The sequence below is a fragment of the Notechis scutatus genome, chromosome Z (assembly GCF_049901735.1).
Source record: "Notechis scutatus isolate UNSWTSFEM ecotype Mainland chromosome Z, rNotScu1.2, whole genome shotgun sequence".
Lineage (NCBI taxonomy): Eukaryota > Metazoa > Chordata > Lepidosauria > Squamata > Elapidae > Notechis > Notechis scutatus.
The window spans coordinates 95,464,784-95,492,640 of NC_142025.1; the positions used below are offsets into that span (position 1 = coordinate 95,464,784).

The window sequence follows — 27,857 nt, forward strand, 5'->3', positions numbered from 1 at the left end:
TAGAATAAACATTATTCAAAAACAGGCTGAGACTTATTGATGAACCATGGTTAAGAATGAAGGGAGGGAGGGGAGAGGAGAAGACATAATGTTCTGGAGGGATTAACAAAGCAACAATACACAAAGGAGAAATGTAAATGTAAAATGTGGGACCAAATAAGCAACAGGTCACATTCTGGTTTCTTTTTTAAATTCTGCCTTAATATTTAATTAAATTATACAGTCCACTTACTATAAAAGCTCTGGAATTGATGGCTTTTTCAAAAGGATTAAACACTTCCATCACTTTTATAGAGGTGTATGTTAGCCTGATCATGGAAAGCTCACTTTCAAAAGCAGTGTGCTTTCTTCACTAGTTGCTAGGGGCAAACTTTATACAGTCATTGCTACTTTATTCTAAGCTTGTTGGCTTTCCAAAGCCATCTAGCTCCTGATGAATTCTGCATCTTTAATTCAGTTCCCATGATTTTTTTTTCTTAGCCTTATCTTTATCTTTGTGGTAACCGCCCGTATATTTTTCTTTTGTCTACAATTTCATTTCTTCTCTCCCCACTTCCAAAGAAATTAATACAGCTCATATATGCAGGTAGTTCTTGAGTTAAGATCGCAATGGAGTTCAAAATTTACGTTGCTAAGTGAAACATTTGTTAAGCAAGATTTGCCACATTTTTTGCCACAGTTGTTAAGTGAATCATAGCATTTGTTAAGTTAGCAACATGGTTGTTAAGTGAATCTGGATTCCCCATTGACTGCTTGTCAGAAGGTCGCAAAAGCTGATCATATGACCCCAGGACACTCCCAACTGTCATATATATGAGCCAGTTGCTAAGCATCTGAATTTTGATCATGTGACAATGGGGATGCTGCAACTCTCATAAGCGTGAAAAAAATGGTCATGCCATTTTTTTCAGTGCCGTTGTAACTTTGAATAGTCACTAAATGAACTGTTGTAAGTCGAGGACTACCTGTAGCGCCTCTTGGTTTAAAACAGCATTCCTCTATAACTAACCGCAAATTACTGCATTTATAAAAAAGGAAAATAAGTTCTACCCTATCTCCCAAATAATTTACATTTGAATATGAAGGTTGTCAAATTTGTTAAGAGTATAGTAATGAAGAAATTAACCCATTTTATTACTGTCAAATGGCCCAAAAGCAAGTTACAATTTATAATATAAACATCATTGGATAAACCAGTTTAACAAGTAAAATATTTAATAAATATTAGTTAATGCAATTTTTAAATGACTCAAAAAATAAGGCATTTAATAAATCAGTGAGCTAGATTTTAAGTGTTATGTAGTATTAATTAAATACTTTCCTTGTTAAACATTTAGATTATATTTTTTAACATTTGGGTCCTTAGGCTACAAATAAAATTGATTAATTAATGGAAAGAGCCAAATATTTTGACTTTACCTTCCTTTTATGGTTAGAATTTTTCTTAATTTTGTCTTCCTTTGGGGCAAATGCTGCTCACATAAAGAAATCTTGCTGCTTTATCCCTTTTTTACTGCAAAAAACCCAATCTGCAAGAAACGGCTTTTGCCTTCTGTATGGATTGATGATTTTCTGTAAGAGTGATAGATGACTATATATAATGGACAATGATACACTGTTGTGCAGATCCAAAACAGAAAAGTTGAGTTTTTTGGGGAAGAGGGGGATGTGTCTAGCATCTCTTTCAAGATGGCACATCATTTTCTGAATTCAAGAAGTCCTAGCAAAATATGCCTTTAAATAAACAGGTGGTGACAGATACAACTCTACAGTGATTCATCTTCACTTTTATAACTCAAGAATGCATTTTCCTAGTGCTCACACCTTCTGTATGTCACCAGGAATAGTGCAGCACCTTTAAACAAGCACTACTAGGTGCTCTTAAGTGCTATTCCTTTCCTCCCTCCCCAGTACCTTTTCTGCTTTGAATTTCAGTAGCAGGAATAGAGCTCTGTAGACTACACTCTTTAGTGTTCTGTCACTCTAAACTTACGGCCTCTTTCCATAAGAGGCTGGAGATGGGATTCCAAGCAATGGTGGGATTCAAATTTTTTTTACTACCGGTTCTGTGGGTGTGGCTTGGTGGGCGTGGCTTAGTGGGCGTGGCAAGGGAAGGATACTGTAAAATCTCCAGTCAGAGGTGGTTTTTGCCGGTTCTCCGAACTACTCAAAATATCTGCTATCGGTTCTCCAGAACTGGTCAGAACCTGCTGAATACCACCTCTGATTCAGAGGAAGAGAAAGGTAAAATTTTTGTTGTCCTCAGGCTAAGAGGACTTCAGAGAAGCAGAGATGATAACAGCAAATCTCCTGGCTGGGCTTGGTATTATGGCACAGCACCCGAAAAACCATGGGTGAAGTATAATTAGCAAGGTAAACTCAGTAAGGAAAGTGCAGACAGAAGCATCAGAGATCTTATACTTCTTTTGATCAGTTGGGTAGCTTTATATCTCCCATTTTCCATCCTTCTGTTGTTTTGTTCATCCTATTTATAGACTGCCTCTTGGCTTTGATATTTTGAACTAAGTCTTATATCATTTGGTACATTAATCCCTTTTACTTCATCGGTTTTACTAAAATAATGTAAAACTTTATTTTGTGTTACTCTGACATTGAGTTTGTATTAATACACAGATTGAGCTTAATTAAAAGAAAACACTAGATATTTATTTCAATTCTTAGACCCAGGAAAGGAGAATTTCCTGTTGTGTCTCATCTAGATTCCCCATTCAAGAACTGATGGTAGCAGTATATACAGGTAATCCTCAATTTATAACCATTTGTCTAATGACTATTCAAAGTTACAGTGGCATTGGAAAAAATAACCTACACTTAAAACCATTGCAAGCATCCCCATAGTCATGTGATCAAAATTCAAGCGCTTGGCAACTGGCAGGTATTTACAATGGTTGCAATGTCACAGAATTAGGTGATGGCTATTCGCAACCTCAGCCAACTTCCAACAAAATCAGTGAGGGAAGCCAGATTTGCATTACCACTGTATGTCCATTTAACAACTGCAGAGATTCACCTAACTCTGGCAAAAAAGATCATAGAATAGGCATGGCTCACTTAACAATTACTTTGCTTAGCAATTCTGTTCCTAATTGTGGTTGTAAACATCTGTAACTACTTGCTGGGATGGAACTTGTTTAATCTAGGTGTATGGCTGCATCCATCACCCCCAAAGTTGTGGGGAACAATGGGCATTCCAGGAAGAGATTTGTAACATTTATTTGTTAGAGATGCACATTATAACTGTTGTAATAAAAACAGATGTATTTAAGGTTATAGAAGAATACTAATGGCACAAGAATTTCAATTCCTCTTCAATTAAAAAGAAAGGTTGCTGTCAAAAGTACCCAGCTTCTTCGTAGCTTGAGGCTAAATGTATGGGTCTTGCAAATGATGTTTAGATTGCTGCAAATTCAAGAAGCAGATCTATTATTGTCTGTAGAAAATCTCGGTCATCCAGGTCATAGTTGTCCCAAAGGTGATTTTTTTCAGGAGACAACTGGACTTTGTTTTTTTCTTTCGAAGATGTTTCACTTCTCATCCAAGAAGCTTCTTCAGCACTTACAGGATAGTGGACAATGGAAGGGTTTATATTCCTTGCAGACAGCTGGTCATTTGCATCCTTTTAGAGCAGGGGTGTCAAACACAAGACCTATGGGCCGAATGTGAGGCCATCCTGGAAAATGTAAGGGGCTGGCCCATGTCACTTTGGCCCAGTCTACCCAATGCGAAGAGCAAACCTCCTGCCAGCATGGCTTCGGCTCAGTCTACCCAATGTGAAGAGGAAACATCGGGCCAGCGTGGCTTTGGTCTGTTCTACCCAGTGCAAAGAGGAAATATGTCTGCAGTTTGGGGAGTGGCATCAAGCTACCCACACCCACCCAGTCAGCCATGCCCATCCAGTCAGCCACACCTAGTGAATGGCATCAAGCTGTCCACGCCCACCCAGTTGGCCACATCTTCCCAGTTGGCCACTCCCCCAACCCCCCAAGGTCAACCGTAGTCCTGATGCAGCCTTCAATGAAATTGAGTTTGACACCTCTATTTTAGAGGGTCATTTATCTGTGTCCTCAGGGTCACCTGAGTAATGCTCCTGGTTCCTGTAGTCTTCAATTTTCTTGTCTGGAAATCCATTCCTACTCCCATACCATTCTAATGGTGTTCGCCCCAAATTGTATAGCTAAAAGACTGCAGAGAACACCCTACAAGAAATAAGAAAGTCCAGTTGCCTCCTGAAAAATGCATTATATTATTTGCTTTTAGAAAATGTCAGTTTTGTTTCTCTGTCTTATGATTGTGAGCACAAGAGAACAGCTATTGAATAGTGTGGAAGGAAAGTGTTGCAGTGGCCAGAATGAGCTCTTCCTTCTCTTTGTTTTCTCCCCTGGGATTTTAAGAAAAACACAGAGACCACTAGCGTGTAGGTGTGTTTGGGGAGCGATTTGTGCTATGTGGTAAAGCAGAAAGGAGGAATTTGCAGCTAAGACAGTAGAACAGCTGAAAACCGATGATAAAGGAAAATCAATCTTGGCTTCACCAAACCAACAGCAGAATCCAGCAGCATCACCACTGCTCAGAAGTTACAACCAGTAGCTAATGAGGCTCCTTCCTTCTCTCCCGAGCACAGACTGAGGAGCTGCCAACCTAATGCTTCAGCAGTTTAGAATAGTAGTTGACAGCAATAGAATTTGAAGACAGCTAAATGGTACTAGAGACTTTGATGTAATTTCATGCAACAAAGAGAATAGACTGTTTAGGAATACTGTAAGATGTAGGCATAAATGTTATACATGTAAGGTAAGATAGAATAGGGCTAGTAATTAAATTATTAGGTAGATAGTATATTTTTATATTAAAATATAAAATAAAAGCATCTATGTGACTTTTCCTATCCACAGAGAGATAACAACTATCTTGTCTGTTGCTGATCTATAATATTTCCCAGAAGAACCCCTTCATAAGCAGCTGATATTTCTATGTCATATGCACAATTTAAAAATAGGTTTTTTATTTATTTATTTTTCTGATCATTATACAAAGTTTGTTATAGTTTTCTCTAAAGAGGAGATGGAAGCATGATGGAGGAAGGTAATTTACTGAAAAGGAATTGAATTTACTGAAAAGGAATTCAAGCTAGATCTGTGTGGAAAATTAATTGGGAGTGGTTTAATTGAAGAGAAACTGCTGATTTGGATAGGTTGGGCAATGGGGTGCAAACTAAGAAAACTGGAGAATTTTGCATGAAAAATTAATTGGCTTATTTTCTCTGACATTTAAATAAATTCTGTTAACTATTTCTAATTCTGGCTATTCATATCAATTAGCATGTTGGAATTTTTTCACTTAGGACTCATCTATACAATGCTGACCTCAGGACAAACACTGAGAAATATTTAAATATTTTAGAGAAACCCTGCTTCAGCAAATGCTTAAACATGCATTATTCTATTTCCTAAGGAACTGGGTTATTGCACATCAGATTATTAATTTATTCCACTTCTGCCTATTTTAGTCTGGTTGATATTTAGTCTGGTTGATCCTTAGAGGCCTAATTTACTCCTATTCTAAGTGATAATATGGTTTGTTTGCTTAGCACAGCCTGGTTGATAAACCATGATTCATGGCTTAGCTTATGTGAATCAAATTAGTTCTACTGCTGGCATTGAGTTCAAAGAGTTTACAAATGATACAATTTGGGCCATTCAGTTCCTTGATTGGCTATGCTCAGCACACCAGTTTCCTATACAGCAGAGTTATCAAATGTCATCAAGGCAGCGTTGCATGATGTATCGGGACTTTTCCCCCCTTCGCTAAACCAGGTGTGGGCGTGGCCAGCACGTGAGTGCATATGGCCCATGGGCCAGTAGTTTGACAGCCCTGCTATATAGCATGACCCTAATTACAGGGCATCTGTAAAGTATTATGCTGTGCAACATTGTGGAAAGATCAAAATGTCGACATCATTGTCTTCTAATAAGCCCGCATTTGGAGGAGATGCTAACATGGATATGGGAAAATATTTTCACAAAGTCTGCCCAATTTAGGATCATTCTTATTAGTGATACTTTTGCCACTAGAAGAAATAGTGTTAAAAATAAGGTGAAGAAACACTTTTGAGATGGGGGTGAACTACCAATCTGTCCAGAGTCACCAGAAATCAGATGGCATGTAAATTTAATATATTGTTGTTGTTATTGTCATTATCTCTTTTATTCATTTAACATGAAACTAACTGAACATTTAAAAATGTATCACAAATACCAGTGGCTGGTGCTAATGGTTGATACGAGTTGCTGCCAGCATCCTAGGTATCAATCAAGTATCTTCTTAAAATGTACAATGTTCCGAGTACTGCAGTTTTTTGCAGTTCCGCTGGTATTGCAGGAAGCTGCAATTTCTTGATGTGTTTTGCCAAATTCTTGGACATGGGATCAGCTCTTTTGACCTTCTGACAAGCAAAGTCAATGGGGAAGTCAGGCTCACTTAAGAACGGTATTACTAACTTAACAACTGCAATGATTCATTTAACTGTGGCATGAAAGGACGTAATAAAAATGGGTCAAAACTCACTTAACAAATGTTAGCAATGTAAATTTTGGGCTCAATTATGGTCGTAAGTCAAGGACTACCTGTACTATATGTCAAAAGGGGACCTTTCAAACAAGCCTATATTCTTAAAAAAACGGACTACAGTATTTTGCCTATTAGTACATATTAATAGCGCTCCCATTGAAAACAACAGCTAAGCATTATGCATGCTTGTAGGTAATGGAGCATTTGGCAAATAAATATCCTAAATGCTCCAAATCTTGATTTGTCAGTAAATGAGATGATTTCTAGAGATTAAGTGGAGTTCAGACATGCAGAGCTATGCATTGCCATTTAGTCATTTCTGTTACTTTTCAGACCCAGACTGCTCCTGAAATTACATCTGTAGTCCTTAGCAGATTCTGGAAGTATAACTTCACTTGATTCCTCTTTTTGAGAAAATCGATAGCTACTTTATGTTTAAGACTCATCACAGAGCACAAGGAATCTCTATACTTCACCAGGGGCAATAATCATTACTCTGCTTCTGCAATGCATTCCAATGGTTTTAAGAATTGATTGGCTTTCGAACTAAATTCACATATTCATTTAAACCAGGATGACATTATTGTTTTTTATTAGGATGAATTTATCACATCCTGCTGGTCCTCAACCCCCATCACTCAACATTCTTCAGCACTATTTTGACTGTCAAATACAGGTAGTCCTCGGGGTACAACAGGCAATTTATAGATAGCCCTCAACATACAACCGTTCAAAATTATGAAGAAGGGGATTCCTTTCATTTTACCCAAACAGGTATTTACTTTCCAACCCACTTGCTGTCATTCAGATCCCACCTGAGTCTTCATTGTACAACTGGTGCTTCTGATTTCATCTGTGTTGTTGTATTTCTACAATTAAACCCAGACTTTAAGGAAAATTTCCTGTTACCTGAAAGTTGTTTTTTTTTAAGCAAAGATCTATTGCCTATTGGTGAAACTTTTCAGTGCTGACACTTGCTTTTCAAAAGAATGGACTATCTATCCTTTAGCATTCTAAATGTACTCACAAGAATTTGGAATATTTACAAATTTAACTGAAGTTCATATAGTACTTTATTAATTTTCATATCTTTAACACTCCTAGTTCAGAGAACAAGCAATCAGCTGCTTTATTGTATATAGCAGAATATTTCTTACTCTCCAATAGTTCAACCAATCCCTATTCTACACCTAGAAAATGTTTGCTGATCCTCCTGACATCTAGTTCACTTTGCAGAACGCTTGCAATATTTTGCCTGCAAATTCCAGCATACTAAAATGTGCTCAATTTTCCACAGTTTTCTCCTGGTCCTAACACCCCCCCCCCCAAAAAATCTTTCTGTCAAAATATTCCATGGCAACTTGGTGATGGGAAGAAACAATTTCAGGGGGATGTTTTTGAGATTCCTAGTGCAGAAAAGCAACCTGTACTAGGTTTGGTTAATTAGAAGTCTATCCAGACACTGAAAATTCCTGAGAGGCTACCAATAATATATATGTACTACATCTCCTTTAACAGTGCCATCTGCAATATCCACAATGCTAAAGCTACCTTGTTGACTTTGCAATCACATTTCTACATCTGTAACCAATTCAAACTTTGGGGCAAAAGAGGACAGAGAGACACTGAGCATGCACAAACATTGCCCCACTTGATGAGGAGACTTCCTGTTGCATTCGTTCAGGAAGGATGAGGCTAGAAACAACTGTCCTCTCCAAACAACTTGTATAAAATAAACAATTATAATGAAAGAAATTTAGCATATTGAATTTTTTTCCATTGCTTTGCATTTTTATTAGATTTTAGTGGATGATTTGTTACGTGGAATGAATTCTGGGACTATTTTACAATGAAGGATGTGATAAAAAGTATATAAAAAACAGTTAACCACATTCATAATAGTACATACACCGTAAAACAATGTTATAGTACGTACTAAGTACCCAAGCAATAATGGTAAAAATACAAATCAGAGCTTGATTATTTAAAACTTGAATTAAGTTTTAAAACTATTTAAATAATCAGTTCAAGCCAGCAAGATCATGGTACTTTTAAAGTGAAAACACCCAAAATCTGACTCTATAAAAAGCCTACTTCAAGGAGTGTAATAATTATCTTGTTTGTATCATGTCCACAAATTCACTGCAATTTCCATGGCCTTATTTCATCTTTCCTGGTTCCCATACTCCAGATGTATTGTAAAATGGATATAAAAAAGCAGAATACACTATGAAAAATAAAGCTAGTATATACAAACATGATTTATCTTTCTATGAATTCTTACAAAGAATTTGGATCTCATGCAAAGTTGGGACTATGATTACTGTGGTGGTCTCTCATGAAAAGAAGACGCAACGCAAGGTTGTTTCGGGATGAGAGCCCAGAACAAACTCCGACACCCTCTTTTATTAGAAGCAATCTTTGTTAACGTAGCAATTTTTGTTAGTGTCCTATCACAAACGCATTACATCACACAAAATGCACTGATTATTCGTATAAGCATACAAAGCTGCAAAGTTTAAGTTTGCTACAATTCTGGGTAAGAAATGGCAACAGTTTGTCCTTGTTCCTTGCTTCGTGTTGCAGTCAACCACCAGAAGGCTCCGTTGTCCTAGCACGTACACAAAGAACAAAGAATAATTCCCACAGATTACTTACTATTCTCACCATCATCTTCCAATGCTTATAGGACTCTTCACAGCAGTTCACAATAAGATAGCAAAATAAAAGGCTATTAAAAATCTATTACTAGAATCATAAACAAAGAATACAATTCTAAAATGATGTAAAAAACTTTACACTACAAACTCTTGAAACAAGAAATACAAGAAATACAAGAAAGGAAGGAAGGAAGGAAGGAAGGAAGGAAGGAAGGAAGGAAGGAAAGAAAGAAAGAAAGAAAGAAAGAAAGAAAGAAAGAAAGAAAGAAAGAAAGAAAGAAAGAAAGAAAGAAAGAAAGAAAGAAAGAAAGAAAAAAAAAAGAAAGAAAGAAAGAAAGAAAGAAAGAAAGAAAGAGTCTCATGATTTCAGTGTGTCAGTTCACCATTTTGGCTGACTACTTTCAATTCTGGTCAACTTATTTTAGAAGAAACTACAAAGTGACTGAAGACTGTTTTGTGATTCTCGTTTTCGTGCTGCTACTCTAAGAACCCAATAATAATGTCATTGGGGGGTAGAAAAATAATTAGGTAAGAGACATGTATTGTCCAGGTCTGTCAAAAGGGCTGTGTCGGCAATCCCAGTGCCCTGAATTCATTAGAAATTCATTTCACTCTGTGCACATAGAGGTATATTTCCTTCCCTACCTTTCTTTTGTGTGTGTTATGTAATGGTAGCAAGAACAAAAATTCTGTTTCATTTGCTATTCTTAAATCTGCCAGCCTGGAGCAATAAAACAACATTATCTCTACTATAGGGAATATATGCTTTCCTTTCCATTTTCTCCTTTCTCTTTTCTTCCTGCCTGTATATTTATTTTAAATACATGGCCATGCATTGGAAATTGAAGCTTGAGAGGTACCAGATACATTTGTATGTATATAATATACTCCAACAAACACACAGTACCACAAGGACTGGCAAAATGTCATGCCTATAATGCTCTAAGGATGGCATTACACTGCCAACTGGCCAGGGTTTTATAAGCCAAGCCAGTGTTTTCTCCCATGAGAAAAGCCATAATGTAGCTTGTTTTGGACTCAGTGTGCGGTGTAAATGCATCTATTATTGTTTTCCAGCCATTTGCTCGTGACTTAACAGGCTGGGTAAATCTAGCATGGTTTGTTGATAGCTGAAAAAATACTATATTGCTAATGAAGTCAACTATTGAAGGATTATTTTTTTTCTCCCAATGTATGACATACATGGCATCAAAATATTTTCAGGATTACCACCTTCAATTAGAATTGGCCCTTCTCTAATGAATTTCTTAGGAAAATTCCCCACTCCCAGTTTTTTTTTTGTCATGACCTACATGTTGTGGAACAGCCATCTCCTGGAAGTAAGATTTGCTCCACTCTGTTGATATTTTAGAAGCAAGTGAATTCAGCAGTTTGAATCCATAGTTTGAAAATGACACAAAAATATTATACAATCTTTTTATGTTTATCATAACTGTATTTTTGTAGTTAATATTATGTTTTTGTATAGCACTCAGATTTCTGTGATTGTGATAGTATAAAAATATACCTATAAAAACAAACATTAAGAAATTAGGGCCATTTGGAACAGTGTACTGCTCACACATTTAAGCAGGAACTGGGTGTGTATGTTGCTGCTTTGTTCAAAGAATGCCTGCTGGCATGGCTGCTAAATTGCAATATGTGTTAGTCCAGGTAGCAAAGAATGTTATGTGTGCCGAATAGTATGCATTTCACTCCCTTATGTTAAATTATTGTCCTCAGGTATGATGGTAGGGTCACTAAGTTGCCAAAATAAAAGGAAGAATCAGTTGTTAAGATTTCTGGGTTCTGTTTCTATGAGCAGCTGATCAGCTATGGATCTTATGGAGCTTTAAATCTATCTGATTCACTGGCTTCTACTAAGGGCTCACTAGATTCTCTTCATATTTGTGAATGCTTTAAAAAGATTTCTCTGATTAACAATGACTTGCCAAAAGATCTTGTGTTGGCATGCTTACTTTGCTAACTTTGCTAACATACTTTGTTAACTATATACCAGTGAAATACAGTATGGCTTTGTTCTGAAGCTATGGAAATTGCTCAACAAAATTGAGCAATTCATTTTTAAAAAAGTACTGATCAATGCAGGTTGAAAAAAGTCACATTATTGAACTTACTGATGGTTCTTCACCTACATACTATATTTGGCCTCTTCACAAATTGTGTGGTTGGTACATGAAAGAGGAGCAAATGCTAACATATCCATCCATCTTCCCACATAATCCAGGAAGAGTGCTTTTCAACAAATTAAAAAGTGTATTGTTCTGTTATTGTTTTCCATTTTTTGCAAGTGACTTCGTAATGTATGCAACATGGAATTTCACACAAGTGAGTAAAATGCTTAATACAAGAGAAATGCAGCACCCCCTCTTTAATTAGCCTGCATGGTTTCCATGATTGATGTCAACCTTTTGAAACAGACCAGGTCTAGAAATAGTCACCACAAAAAAATAATAGGACTCTACATTATTGATAAGGGTTTTAACCACAGAATCTTGAAAGCCGGATATAATTTTTCTTTTCCTTCCCTTATACCCACAAGAGGTGTAAGGTTAATCTTTCTCACCCCTTGCTGTCTTTACAGGTTAAGCTGATATTTTTGTTACAACTGCCACAAATTTTCCTCACAGGTATGTCTGTATATGCCATTGTAGTGGGAAAAGAATGGACCTCTCTGCTTCTTAGTGCACAAATATCCAGCAGTTTAGTGACAAAAGATCACCATTCCACTCATTGTTATCAATCTGTTCCTGTGCTGCTGCAAAGGGGAGAAAAAATTTATGCAATTAGCGGGAACACTGCGGTTATGGATCAGCAAAGGATCTCTTCCTGCTTTCCCCTTTACATATTTTAAAACTTAAACAAAACACCTCCCTCCTGCACTTCCTGCTCCCCCTCCACTAATTTTTTTAAATTTCATGTTATTGCATCTCCATTGTATATTGTTTTATTCCTTTACTATTGTTACTTTCACATTTTAATATTTTTTTCTGTTTTATTGTTGTAAGCTGCCCAGAGTAGCCCCATGGTGAGATGGGTGACAAATAAATTTAAAAAATAAATAAATAAAATTAAGCAACATTCTCAGAAAGGAAAGGCATTAAATAATCCCAGTTGGAGAGATAAAGTCTCGCAAATACCTAAAGAAATAAATCCTTTAATATCTTTCAGAATATTCTCTGTGATGAATCATTTCTGTAATTAAGTTTCAACAAAATAAACTCACTTCTTCCTTGTCTTATTTTTTAATTAACCACCTGAGTGACTAGCTAATAGTCTTCATACTCATTCTACCACAATTGGGACTTTCCACCTTTTGCAGACAGTGTGAAAATACAGGCCAGGATTATTCTGCCTTTAGCCTACAGAATAAATTAAGCCAAAATCAAATAAGGCATATTACGGTGAACAAGTTGTATGAACCAACTCAGCCGCCATTAACCTAAATTTTTTAGAAGATACTTAAAAATGTTTCAGGTTTTCAACCTGTGAACTTATGCAACATTACTGAGTTTTCCTAAAAGGCAGATTATAAAAATACACTACAAATAAATAAATATAACATGCAGTCTTCATCTAAATTTAAAAAAAAAAAAACATTTTTAAAAGACTGAAAATCTTCAAGGCAGCTGGGATCTGCTTTCATGTAATACAAGACAATAAACGTCACTGCAGATGGTTTTTCCCATTTGAGCTCTACTGCTTTGAAACTAGGTGCAACAATTTTATCCCTCAAAAAGCTCAGGAGTGGGAAATAATAAGTTTGTTTATTAAGCAGCAATGTTGTGTCTTCCCTTTCATCAATATGTTCAAGTGCATCCTTAGAGTAAAGATTCTAATACAAACACATTCTAGTTCTTAACAATTTGCTTGGTATAGCATCTAAATAACATTAGCACCTTGCTTCCAAGTTTTTCATCCAGGGGCATTGCCACATGACTCTATATCTCCAACAAAATTTTTTTTTTAGTCTTGTGTGAATAAATATATCCTCATGTTGAATTAGACGTTTGGTGACTGCATGGAGAGACCATACAATTTTGTGGACAAAGATGTAGAAATGGTTTGTCACTGCTTTCTTCCATGATGTATTTCTACCAATATTCCCCAGCCTAGACTTTATCCCCAGTTTAGCTTAAATTCTCATCCAAGTACAAATTGTCAAAATGGCATCATCTGATGAGATGATATCAATAATGCATAATCATATGTATTATTTATTTATTTGTTTATTAAATTTATTTGCCACCCATTTTGCTCTGGGGCTACTCTGGGTGACTTACAATAGTAAAATGAAAAAAAAATGATAAGTGTAAACAAACAATAGCAAGGCAGTGAAAATAATAAAATAATAAAAGTACAATAAGATGAATTAAAAGACAGGTAGGGAGAGAGAGCAGGAAGTGCAGGGGGAAAGTGGATCGTTTTGTTAGACTAGTAGTCAGAGTCCAGTGTAGTACTCACTTATTGGGACCCCAGGCCAACTGGCAGAGTGGGTGAAAATCTATCTCAGAGCACAGGATATCCCAGTGGGCTGGCATTACAGCAGAGAAGGCTCTTCTGGATACCACTAGCCAAATTTCCTTGACTGACAGAATCTGACCTCCTCTGTCAGAAAGAGTAGAGCATGCTTATATTTAGCAGGTGGTTCATCGAATAACCTGGACCCATGCCATGGAGAGCTTTAAAGGCCATAACCAGCACATTGAACTACACCCAGAAGCAAACCGGAAGCCAGTACAGCTCATGAAGCAGTGGGCTATTCTATGGACCCCAAAGACAGTTCGTGCTTCTGCACTTTATACTAGTGGAAGCTTCTGAATGCATTTCAAGGATAGCCCCAGGTAAAGTGCATTGCAATAATACAGACAAGAGATGACTAGGGATTGAGTTGCTGAGCACAGGGAGTTCTGATCCAGGAAAGGCCGTAGTTGGTGCACAAACTGAAGTTGTGCAAAAGATCTCCTAGCCATCAACTGCAACCTGCTCTCTGAACAACAGTTCCCACTCCAGGAGAATCCCTAGGTTGTGAACTGGGTCTGAATGCGATAGTGCAACTCCATTCAGAACTAAAAAATATCATGCACCTGGATCTGGAAGCTCCATGCACCCAGCTTTTAGTCTTAGCTCGTTCTCCCTCATTCAGGATCCTACAGACTCCTGAAACAATGAAATAGGAAGCGACAGAACTATTGAGGTCACCAGATGTGGAAATGTAAATGTAAACTCATGGTGACAGATGATATTACCCTGCATTTTAATGTAAATGTTAAACAGGTGCAGAAAGAATACTGAGCCCTGTGGCACACCAAAGGAGAACCGCTGTTGGCTAAATCTCTCAACCCTTATCAACACTTGATTGGCCTCAGCCTTGGAGAAAGGAGTTAAACCAGCACAAAACTATGCCACCCAACCCCAAATTCCAAGCTATTTAGCTAACTATATGGCTTTCCTAGCTATATGTTTGTTTCTTCTTCAGGTTAAATAAACATGATATTTAAACATTAGATAAAGTCTATTTTGCATATACTGTGTCATTTCCTTTTGTTGCCATTCCCAGGTGTTTCATAAGGCTTGTGCCTTATTTAGAATACAAGTTCTGATCAACAGGGAATATATATTGAAGTTTTTATTTACTTGAAGCATGAAAAATCTGATCTTTAGCCAAAAAAACACTCTGTCTGCTGCTTAGAAGTAACAGAAGCAAGGCAGTCTATGTCATCCAAATATGATCTATGAAAACATAAACAAGAAAAAGAATCCAGAGCAAAGCAAAACAAAGACAATTCTTTATATTGTATGGATATTATAGAAAGCAACCATCATAAAATGGCTTGCATTTTCCCATCTCATTGGAGTGTTTTTATAAATCACCAGACCTAAGTCATATAGAAATTGCAGACTAGAAATTGTTAAGTTCTATAGGGTGGAGACTTAGCCCTTTTGATTGCTTGGAAACTACTACCATAACTTTTTGTCATTTCTGGAACTACAAATAAAATTCAGAGGATCCAGACCCAGCATACCCATTCTCCAGAACAGCTACTTCTATTTGTCCTTTTCACAAGATGCTTTGTCTCAGTACACTGCATCATGAAGTGACTGGCTAAGCTTTTGTTTCACTTTGTTTACTATTTATATGCAATTACAATTATATTACACTAGCAGTAGAACTACTACCACAATATAATGTATTGCATTATAGAGTATCCTTTGACCAGTGTTAGGGATGTTGTAGGACAATTAAATTGTCCCTTAACTCTGCAGCCCAAATCTGCCTGAGCGACAAAAAACACTACAAAGTTAATCAGAGGAAAGAACATTCTCACTGAATGAGCAAAGGCTAACTTATGTAATATTATACAGAGCTCTATAGAATTGTGCTGACAATGTCTTCTGATGAAAGAATTTTTAAAAATTGTAACTGACTTGGCATTTCAGAATTCAAGACAGCATTATGGAGTATAAAGGTACTGGTAGCTCTAAAAAAGTTACTCTCTCTAATTAAACTTTTTCCCAATAAATTTGTTATTCTGCTTCTGATCAGGCCAAAAACAGCAATAAGAACAATAACCAGGTCTTGGAACCCATTTTAGGTAAAATTTTGTGTGCTATCCAAAGTTCAGACTTCAAAGTGACATGAAGCAAAACTAGCCAACCAACCAGCCATTAGTGGCCTGTGTCACACTTTAATAAAATTGCTCAGGAAAGGAATAACGGAATAACAGAATCTGACAGCATCTAGGAGGTCTTCTAGTCCAGTGGTTGCCAACTAGTGGGCCATGGCCCCCTGGTGGTCCACGAGAAAATTTTGGTGGTCCGCAGAGAAATGTCATCCCCAGAGCACCCCGCAGAGCAATTAATCCAGGCTGCAGGGAAACATAAGGCTGCACCACCCACTTGGCCCCAGAAACCCTCCCCGCCCACTCACTCCTTACCTGGCAAACTTGCCTGCTAAGTTATAAGTCCTTCCCGCCCCAAACCATCAGCTGTTCTTCTGTGCCAGGAGATTTAGATTAGCTAGAAAGCAGGAAATCGTTGGATTTCTTGCTTTCTAGCTAATCTTTAGATCTTTGGCTCTGCTTAAAAGCAGAGCTGAACCTTCCTTAGGACTGAAGCTTCTATTATTCAGTGCAGACTCAGATAGCTGATGGCAGAAAGATATATCTCTGAGTGAATCTATGATTCTGTGAGCAACTCAATCTGCCTGCCTGCTTTGCCTGATTTTGGGTAAAAGTTGCTCTTTTTTTATAAAAAAAATAATCAATATTTACATCAATATTTATAATATTTACATACAAGCCATGCTCAGCCAGTCACATGATCACCAAGCCACACCCACAAATTAAGCCATGCCCACAAAACTGGTTGTTAAGAAATTTTAATCCCACTCCTGCCTCTGTGTGTTTATATGTGTGTGTGTTTGTGTGTGTGTGAGAGAGAGAGAGATAGAGAGAGGGGGGGGAGAGAGAGAGAGGGAGGGAGGGAGAGAAAGAAGTTAGATCAGATCTCTCTCTCTTTCTCTCTCTCTCCCACACCAACGTCAGCAAGCCACCATCAGTCAAAATTCATATTAGTGGTCCCCGGGATTTAAAATTATGAGTTTGGTGGTCCCTGAGATCCAAAAGATTGGCAACCCCTGTTCTAGTCCAATCCCCTGCCCAAGCAGAAAATTAAACCTTTTCAGACAAATGGTTGCCCAATTTTTTCTTAAAAACCTCCAGTGTTGGGGCACCCATAATTTTTGCAGGCAAGTTGTTCTACTGATTCATTGTTCTGTCAGGAAGTTTTTCCTTAGTTCTAGGTTGCTTCTTTCCTTGATTAGTTTCCATCCATTGCTTCTTGTCCTACCCTCTGGTGCTTAGAGAATAGGTTGACTCCCTTTTCTTTGTGGTAGCAGCTCAAATATTGGAACACTGCTATCATATCACGCCTAGTCCTTCTTTTTATTAAACCCAATTCCTGTAACCGTTCTTCATGAGTTTTAGCCTCCAGTCTCCTAATCATCTTGTTGCTCTTCTCTGTACTCTTTCTAGAATCTCAACATCTTTTTTATATCTTGGCGACCAAAACTGGATGCAATGTTTGGACTTACCAAGGCATTATAAAGTAGTACTATCACTGCACTTAATGCAGCCTAGGACCATGTTGGCTTTTTTCGCAGCTGCAGCATTCTGCTGGTTATATTTAAGTGATTCTCCACTAGAACTCCAAAATCTGCCTCACAGTTATTACTATTGGGCAGACACCACCTATTCTATATCTATGAATATGACTTTTCTTGTCTAAATGTACAACCTTACTTTTTTCTCCATTGAATTTCATTTTGTTAGATAGAGCCAGGGGTGGGATTCAAATTTTTAACAACCAGTTCTGTGGGCGTGGCTTAGGTGGTGGGCGTGGCTTGGTGGTTATGTGACTGGGTGGACATGGCTTGGTGGTCATGTTATTGGCTGGGCATCAACATCACTCACATTGAGGCACGCATCTCCTCTTCTGGCCTCTCATGACTGTGGGGATGCTGCAACAGTCGTAAGTGTGAAAAATGGTCATAAGTCACTTTTTTCAGTGCCAATGTAACTTTGAATGGTCACTCCACACAAGCAAAGTACCAGAAAAGAAGAGAGAAAAAACTCCAGAGAAGTTCCTGAGACAGGAAGTCTAGTCCTGCCAAGAATGTAATAAGGGTTAATGGAGAGGCAGTTTCTGTAAGCAACACCAGAATGTTTCCTTCCTGCCTTCCTTACAGGATTAGGCCAGTAATTTCTTCTAACAACCGGTTTTCCAAACTGCTTAGAATGTTAACAACCGGTTCTAGTGAATAGGTGCAAACTGGTAGAATCCCACCCCTGGATTCTAATATTGAACTTCGTTAAGATCCTTCTGTAGCTTGAGCCTATCTTCTGGAATATTAGCTATTTCTGCCAACTTAGTCTCATCTGCAAATTTGATGAATTTTCCTTCAATCCCCACATCTAAATTATTGATTAAGATATTGAAGAGCCCTGGGCATATGACAGAACATTGGGACATCTGATAAATCCATCTGATGGTGATATTATCTAACTCACATTTTTCTATTTTATCAAGTAGTAGGTTTGCTCAACTTTATCAAATGCCTTACTGAAGTCCAAGTAAATTAGATCTACAACATTTCACTGGTCCATTAATTTTGTCACTTTATCAAATAATGCAATAACATTTATATCATCTGAATTTTTCCCTATGTTTAAGCATTCTGGTTGGTTTTTTTGCATTGTTAATTCACAATGAACTTTTAGAGAAAAGGCAGGGTAGAAGTCCTGAACATGAGTAAGTATTATCTTGCCATGGTTTCAAAAATAACTTTTATATCTATTACCTCTCCCCATGTACTCAGAAGTTTTCCATCAGAGAAATGTCTTTATATTATCAAATTAACAAATAAAGGACTATAAGCAATTTGTTCCTGCCTCATGTTCTCCATTAAGATTTTTCTGTTTTAGCTAATATGTTTATTATTTCAGAGAGATTGCATTGCATGACACTATCCTTGTTTAATCATTCTTCTTTAAAAAAAAAAGATTACGAATATTGGCAATTATGGTTTATTTTAAAAGTATCTGCTAAATTATGGGCTTATTTTTCCATAAAATCTCATAGCTGCTTCAAAGTACAACATTTTGTAATTCAATTGTTTTAGAATTCCTGCATGCAAAAAAAATGAGAAAAGGTATCCCAAAGACAAACATTCAGATTAATATTTTGGGAAGCAGTGTCTGGACTAGAAGCTTTCTTCAATGAAATTGTAGCAAAGATGTCTATGAGCATTCACAGAGTGAAAAATTAAATATAATCATGTTTGGTCCCAAATATTGCTTTCAAATCTCCCTCTGTCCCCAAAAATGAATATGCAATGCCTCTGAGAATGTGCAGAATGTAATTGGATCTCCATGATAATGAAGTTATACACAAATAAAAGTGAATCAGCTCTAAGGTGCTGTTGAACAATAGAGCAATAACTGATTTTTGTTTGAGATGAATTTGTGAAGATGTCCCTGAATTCTTGCATACAGACTATGTAAATCCAATCAATACAAAATTATGAAAACAGACTGTAGTTTCTTTATGTGTCCCCCAGAGGAATAAATTTTCCAGCTAACATCTAGAACAGGATTAGCTAACATGAAATGATTCACAATGGTTTTATTAAATTAGGTAATATATGCAACGTTTCTATACTTTTAAAGATGTTTCAAAGGACAACAGTACTATATGCTACATAATACAATGTGTCTATCATTTATTTTCAATATCATATATCTCATAAAGTATTCTTGCTATAGAAATTTCTCATGGTTAAACATGTTCTCAGATTTGCTTCATCTGGAAGTCTGCACATAATAAGGAAAGAATGATCATGTGGCAGTGGTGGTGATCCATGCCCAGTATCCTTCTAAGCTTTGTGCCATATGAAGAATAAATATTGTAGATGATAATTAACATATTAGCAGTCAGAAAATTAATATTATTTTGCTAGTTAAAACTTGAAGAATAGTCTTGCACGTGTTAAGCAGGGGTGGGATTCTACCGGTTTGCACCGGTTGTTAACGTTCCCAATAGTTCCCAGACCAGTTTTTCATTACTGCGCATGTGCAACATTGTGTGCATGTGCAACAATCGGGGATGCATTCTCCCACCCCCGCCCCTCAGTTCCTGGCCCAGTCATTCATTATTGCACATGCGCAACATTGCACGCATGCGCGACAATTGGGAATGGCATTATCCCCTGCTGCCAGCCCCGCTCCACCCGCTTCTCAGTTCCCGGCCCAGTCAGCCATTATTGCATATGCATGACATCGCATGCATGCGCAACAATTGCTGATACTATTCTTCCCCACCCGTCCCATTCTGCCCCGCCCAGTCACTACTTATAGCGCATGTGTGCTAGGCTTCCCACATTTTCCCACCTGCCACCATTGCTCTCAGAAGCCATCGCTGCCTCCCTTCTGTCACCTTGCTTGATCTGGGTGAATAAGGGCAAGCTCCAGTTGCCACCACTATTAGCTGCCCTCTCCCGCCTGGACTGCCTTGCCTGGACTGCCACCCAGGCCTGCCTGCCTGCCTGTCTCCCAGGCCTGCCTGCATGCATGCCTCCTGTGCTGTCCAGACAGTTTAGAGTTAATGGGATTTGGGACAGTTAATTAGGAATTGAGAGGTATCCCTTTATGGAAATGCATCATGGTAAATGTAGTTAAGGTTGTTAGGAATGTAAGTCACCTAACAGTTATTTGGGTTGGAAATATATAAACTAGGATAGACATTTTAATACTGTATCTTTAAGAGAATCCGAAAACTGTAATTGGGTGTGGTTTCTCAAACGGCCATAAGATGGAGACAGAAACCTGGGTTGTTTAGTCTCAGAAGACAGTCTCAGGAAGTCTCAGTGAGTCTCTGTTTCTTCTGTTGAAGAGAGTTGCCGTTCCTCCTAATGACTGTTACTGATCATTGATGTAAGTCTGTTACTGAACTGTTTTTTGATACTGGACTTTGATATTTAGATTATCCCTGAACTGAACACTGACTGCTTTACCTATGAATGACTTGGACTGCTTATCTTGGAATTTGCTTAAACGTTTATTGGAAGTAAAAACCTACATTTACTGTACAGTGTATTTGTGTGCTGTATGTGTGTTATTCAACATTACTCTCACTACGTCTCCCTGTATGCGCTCATTCTCCTAACGGGGAATTACCTCAACAAAGGTATCCTGGAAAATGTAGTACATGTCATGTGCTCACATCTGTAATCCTGATTGGTCACTAAATTGACCCTTGTTGGGTTGGGGGAGGCTCCCTCACTCTTGCCTGAATCCACCATACCATACAGTCACTTCAATCATCATGGGATTGAGACTTTATTATCTTTCTACTGAACCCATGCAGTGGTGGTATGTTCCAATGGACCAGGGGCGGTCAAGCTAACAGCAAACGATGGGCAGTACTTTTTACTTGCCTTAGCATTCGAGCGGTCCATATCGAAGTCATCGAATGTATGGATGCCTCTTGCTTCATCAACGCCCTGAGGAGGTTTCAAGCCCACAGAGGCCCAGTCAAGGTATTCAGATGTGACTGTGGAATGAACTTTGTAGGCGCTTGTAAAGAACTACAGATAGATAACGGCATTCACTCTAACCCGCCGATCAATGGCTACCTTAAAGCCAACAAGTGCAGATGGATATTTAATCCTCCCCATGCATCTCACATGGGAGGAGCGTGAGAATGCATGATTGGAATAGCTCGTAGAATCCTAGATTCCATGTTGGCAAAAGCACCTCAACTGACACATGAGACTCTATCTACCCTTATGGCAGAAGTCGCGGCCACCATCAATGGCCGACCTTTAGTTCTGGTCTCTTCAGATCCTGAGAATCTGACTATTCTCACTCCAGCTGCCTTGCTAATGCAGAAGACGGGTGATTGGCCCACACCATGAGGGAACTTTGATTCTAAGGACTTGTAAAAACAACAATGGAGACAAGTTCAACAGCTTGCCAACACCTTTTGGAACCATTGGAAGCAAGAGTAGCTGTCTACCCTACAAGACCACCATAAATGGAAGACCAAAGAACTGAACCTCGAAGAGGGAGACCTTGTCTTGCTGAAAGACAAGGATGTGCATTGGAATGCATGGCCTATGGGACTTGTACATCAAACCCTGCCCAGCTCTGATGGGCTTATCCACAAAGCTGAGATCCTAATAGTGAGGTTGCTAGATTCCTCCTGCGACCAGCAGACTTGCACCAAGAAGTTCTACACTAGACCGGTCACTGATCTTGTGTTACTGCGGAGAAAGGCTGAACTTGAAGATTGAACCTTAAGCTTTGCATGCTTTGCTTTGTTTGATACTTTTATTGCTATTTACTGTTTCCTTTAGTTATATAGCTAACTGTTTATTTTAGTTATATAATTATCTGCTATTCAGTTAGTATTACTCTTTACTGTTTATATTAGTTAATTGCTCTTTACTTAGTTAGTGGAATTTACAATTCCAGGCAGGAAGTGTGCTGTCCAGACAGTTTAGAGTTAATGGGATTTGGGATAGTTAATTAGGAATTGAGAGCTGTTCCCTTAAGGGAATGCATCATGGTAAATGTAGTTAAGGTATCCTGGGAAATGTAGTACATGTCATCTGGTCACATCTGTAATCCTGATTGGTCACTAACTTGACCCTTGTTGGGTTGGGGGAGGCTCCTTCACTCTTGCCTGAATCCACCATACCATGCAGTCACTTCAATCATCATGGGGTTGAGACTTTATTATCTTTCTACACCACAATTCAGATATGCAAATGATTGGACATTAAGAAGAACCTCGTCATAAATGTGAGTTGACAGGATGCCTGATGAACCAATAAAAAAGACTTTGTATGGATGCTTTGTGGAGTTGATCTGTCTGCTTTATGCCATCCAAACATTAATAAGCAAAACACCTCCTAGGCCTGCCTGCCTCCCTTGCCCAGCCTGCCTGCTTTGCCCGGCCTGCCTCCCCTAGCCAATTGCCATTACTGAAGACGCGGATCGGCGAGTGAGATCTCCAAGCAAAACCCAGTCACCTACCTGCTGCTACCGCCAGGCACAGTTAAGACCTTACAATGACTCCCAGGCTGCAGCCGCCCTCGCTGACGCTGCCTGCCTCATCCGCCACTATCTTCTCTCTCCCATGGCCCTCCATTGTTTTTGCCTTGTCTTCTACCACTGATTGGTGAGTGAGGAGGTAAAAGCAGCAAGCCCCGCTGGTCGCCAACCTTCTCCTGCCTCCGCCAGCCCCGGTTAAGTGATGACTCCTAGGCTGCCCAGCCACCCTTGCTACCTGCCTCACCCAGCCAGTAGCCGCCATCTTTGGCCAGCCACCATCTTTGGATGGCTCCATCTTCTCCCTCCCATGGCCTACCGCACCATTGTTCTGCCTTGCCTTCCACCACCAATTGGTGAGTGAGGAGGCAAAGCAGCAAGCCCCGCCAGTCACCTATCTTCTTGTGCCACCACCGCTAGCCCCAGTTGAGTGCCGACTTCTGGCTGGCTGCCCAGCCGTCCTCGCTGCAGCAAGCTCCAAGAAGACCAAGGAGGACCCCGGCATAGCTGGCTAGTCAAGTTGCCTGCCTAAGATAAGATGATAAGATGATAAGATGTTTTTTTTTTATTTCTTTATGTATTTATTTATTTTTTTAGTATCTGTTTTGGTTTTTATTAATCATTTTACTATTATTGTTAGATGTTGATACTTCTGTTTGTTTCTCCTTTGCTTTTTGCTATTAGGAAAAAGCAAAGGAGAAACATAAGTATCAATATGTAACAATAACAGTAGTGTAACAAAAACATTTTCATTTATGTATGTATTCAGATATTCAGTATCTCTACTGTTTGTATGATTAGTAAAAACAAAACATATACTAAAAATATTATCAAAATTATTTAAATAATTTAAAATAATTTATAGCTCTGTAATAACTCTGTGATTTGTGTCTCCATTTCCTGAACCTCTTTTTTTTAAATTTATTAATTTCCAATAAACAAACATACACAAACAAAACACAAAACATGAAAACATAAAACTTCTTTTTGGAAAGCGGCTTAATCCCGGGTTACATCTTTTTGTACAGACATAAATTTGAATTCATGCTCATTTTATATACCATTTCATATCTTATTTACCATTCTACATTTTCTCTATAGCTTCTCCCCTCTTTTCACTCTCTTAATTCTGTTTTATTTCATCTCAATTTAGATCATTATGCTTATATCTTTTGTCTGTTCTGTTTCAATTATCTATTATCTTTTCTCATTAATACAACATTTCTCCTGTAATCACTGATTGAAGTATGACGCCTTTATATCTTTCCCCTAAATTTAACACTTAAAATAATATATAATTTTCATTCGGATTCTGCTTAGTACATTCTAAAGCTACATTTAAAAAAAAAAGTTTATAATATAATTAAAACAATAATCCATAACAAATTAAACTCTATCGTTAAGTCTTAAACATTTTACACATTCCTTTTAATATTTTATCCCATTTTATAATCATATAATGTTCCAATTTTCTAACATTATTTCAAATACAAATACAACAATACAATCTTATGTACTTTTGCAGAATCTCTTTTTTAATTATATTTGTACCCATTATCTCTGAAAAAATCCTGTTTCTTTACATCTTGTTTCAAACCTTTGCAACTTCTCTCCCCCTTTTCCCTTCGTTTCTTCTCCAATCTAGCCTTTTTATCCCCTTGTCTCTTAATCTCCACCCTCTTGATCTCCACCCTCTTCTGTGTTCTTCTTTTCTGTTGCTTTCTAACATTGTATCGATTTTTCACCTTATTTTTCTCTTTTTTTGGTTGTTTTTTTAGGTCTTAAATTCTCCATTCCCTTTCCCCTCTTTCCCTTTTCTTCCCCAGGTAGAGTTGCTTGTTCATTAAAGATGGCTTCTTCTTCATCTCAATCTTCTTGTTGTTCTTGTAGTTTCTGATAGGTAGAAATCGCCATTTCTAAGAAATGGAAAACAGAGCCAGAAGAGCCCTTCCCTTCTTGTTCCTCTTCTTTTAACTTTTTGAATTCCATTTTCAGTTCATCGACAAGTAATGCCATTGTGAAAAAAAATTTTTTTAAACAACCCAAATGTTTTTAGTCTTTCAAATAATATTCCAAAAGTCCCAAAGTCACCAAGCAATCCAAATACACACAGACTGTTTCATTTAGCACTTTCTTCTTTTTACACTTTCTCTTCCTGGGGTTACAGTTCAGTTGCAAAGTTCCAATTTAAAATGTATCTTTTAGAAGTCTTGTTACAATTTAGCTCTAATCTTATACATTCCAAGCAGCCTCCTCCAGCAAAATCTTAATATTAATTCTTTTCCTCTCCCTTCTCACTTATAACGAAGAAAGTTTTTTTTTTCCAATGTTCAGAAATCTTTATTGTCCCCTTGGCTTTACTTTTCAGTTTAATTACCTGCTGATGCCAAAGCGGGTTTTTCCGATTTCTCGTTCAACAGCTGTCACCATAAGGAAGGAGAGTGAGAAAAAACAAACTTTCCCTTTTAACTTTCATTCGCCGCTTTTTCCAATCTTCTTTGGGAGTGATGTATCTTTAATGAAATTCAAATTCCAGGGTATTTAAATGCTACTTATTATCCCAGTCAGCCAGAACTTTCACTTTCTCAGCTTCCTCCTGCACATTCTTATCCAGATGAAAGCTTCTTTGTGGCGGCCATTGCTGACCACCGCTCCACCGCTTTCGGAAAAGGGAGTTAAGCCAGCTGAGGAGGGGGGTTGTGATTCCCCCGGACCCCTGCCGGATCTCCCCTATCTTCAGTTACCTCTACGGGGTAACTATTAGCCCCCAAATCCGGATCGGAGGCACTCCAGCGGCATGCGCAGCAGAAACTACACACGATCGTGGATTCCTGCCACCGCCGAAGCCTTGCAAACCGGATGTCAGAGTCCCATTTCCTGAACCTCTTTCATGCTCTGTATTTTATTCAAAATGTCCTCAAATCTTCTGTTCATCATGTCTTTTATAGCCTACATGAACATAAAATTTGTCGAAGCCTCATTTCTTTTCTTTTCTTTTTTAATTTTTATTGGTTTTTAAGACAAACATAGACAAACAAAACATAAAAACATCAAGCCATCTTCCATATATATATATATATACATACAGTGTGTCGGTTGGTTTACAAATTGTTTTGTGCTTCCATTTCGTAGTCTTCAATTACAATTACATTGTATATATTCTCATATTTTCAATCAAATATTAAATACATTAATATCATTGTTAATCAATCATTTGACTATACTTTTATTCATTCATGTTTTATGAAATAATCCATATTTTACTTAATTTGTTTTATGACAGTTCATATTATCATCTCAAATCTATCCTAGAATCATTTTGTAGATATAATAAGAAAAAAAAATACAACTTTATATATTTATTATTTTCTAAGAATCTACATATTTCATTACCATGTTTTAGTGTCTAACCATTAATAGAATAGATCCCAAATTTTATAAAATTGTTTATCATCTTGTTCTCTTATTTCAAATGTCAATCTACTCATTTCAGCACATTCCAATATTTTCTTAATAATTTCCTCCTGTAATGGCATTTTCTTATTTTTCCTGTTTTTGGCACATACAATCCTAGCCGCTGTTAATACATTTACAATCTGGTATTTCAATTCTTTACTATATATTTGAGATAAAATTCCCAATAAAAGTATCTCTGGTTTCAAGTCTATATGCTTTTTTGTCATTTTTTCCAACCACGTGTGGATTTTAGTCCAATATTTTTTGGCATCCCTCAAGTCCACCACATATGGTAATATGAGCCAGGTAGCTCATGACATTTCCAACATTTTTCAGATTTGTTCTTGAACATTCTTGCTATTCTTGTCGGGGGGAAATGCCACCTGTAAAACATCTTATACAAATTTTCTTTGTATGCTGTTGACATTGTCATTGTATAATTTTGAGACCACAATTTTTGCCATTTCTCTAGATCAATCCCATATCCAAAATTCTTCCCCCAAGCAATCATAGTTTCTTTAACTTGTTCTTCTAGTTTAATTTCTAATAAATATCCATAAAATTTTTAATCACCTTTTCATCAGTACCTGTCAAAATCTTATCTAAGTCAGTCAGTTTATCATAGAAACCTTCTGTTTTAGAATCTTTGTCATACCTTGAATGAATTTGCACATATGAAAACCAATTCATCTTTATACCTTCTTCCTCTAATTTTTGCATAGATTTAAGTTCACCCTTTTCATTCAATATTTCACCATATCTAACTGTTTGTTCCTTTTTATATATTATAGGAGAAGAAAATGCTTCAATAGTTGATAGCCAGACTGGAATTTTCAAATAACATTGCCTTTTAGACTTCTCCCAGTTTCACCACAGAGACTCCCGTATATAATGTCTTCTAAAATACCCCTGTGTTTTAGTTCCTTTATACCATAAAAAAAGCATGCCACCCCAACAACAGATCATGTCCTTCTAATGTCAACAATCTAGTATTTCTTAATGTTATCCATTCATTAACCCACATCAAATTTGTAGCTTGGTAATACAACTCCCAATTAGGCAAACCAAATCCTCCTCTTATTCTGGCATCTTGCAAAAGTTTTAACTTTATTCTCGCTTTCTTACTTTGCCATATATATTTCAACGCAATTTTATTTAAATCTTCAAAGTAATCTTTCCCAAGCCTGATTGGAATTGTTTGAAACAAATATAAAATTCTGGATAATATATTCACCTTGATTGTTGATATTCTCCTATTAATGACAGTTGTAAATTTTCCCATTTCACCAAATCTAGCGCTATCTGCTGTTTAAGTTTGATATAATTATTCTCTTTTAGTGTACTGCATCTTGCTGTCAAGTATATCCCCAAGTACTTGATCTTATTCGTGACCTGAATTTTCAATAGGTCTGCCAGTTCTTCCTTTTGTCTTGATAGCATATTCTTTGTCAAGATCTTTGTCTTATCTTTATTTATTTTCAAACCAGCCACCATTCCATATGTCTCTATCTTTTCTATC

The 27,857-nt window shown here is 37.5% G+C and overlaps 1 protein-coding gene across 6 annotated transcripts in view; it reads right to left on the minus strand.

Annotated features, from left to right (window-relative positions):
• The window catches only part of ASIC2 (acid sensing ion channel subunit 2), a 565,171-nt gene that overhangs the window by 193,803 nt on the left and 343,511 nt on the right, over positions 1 to 27,857 (minus strand). The window lies entirely within an intron of this gene.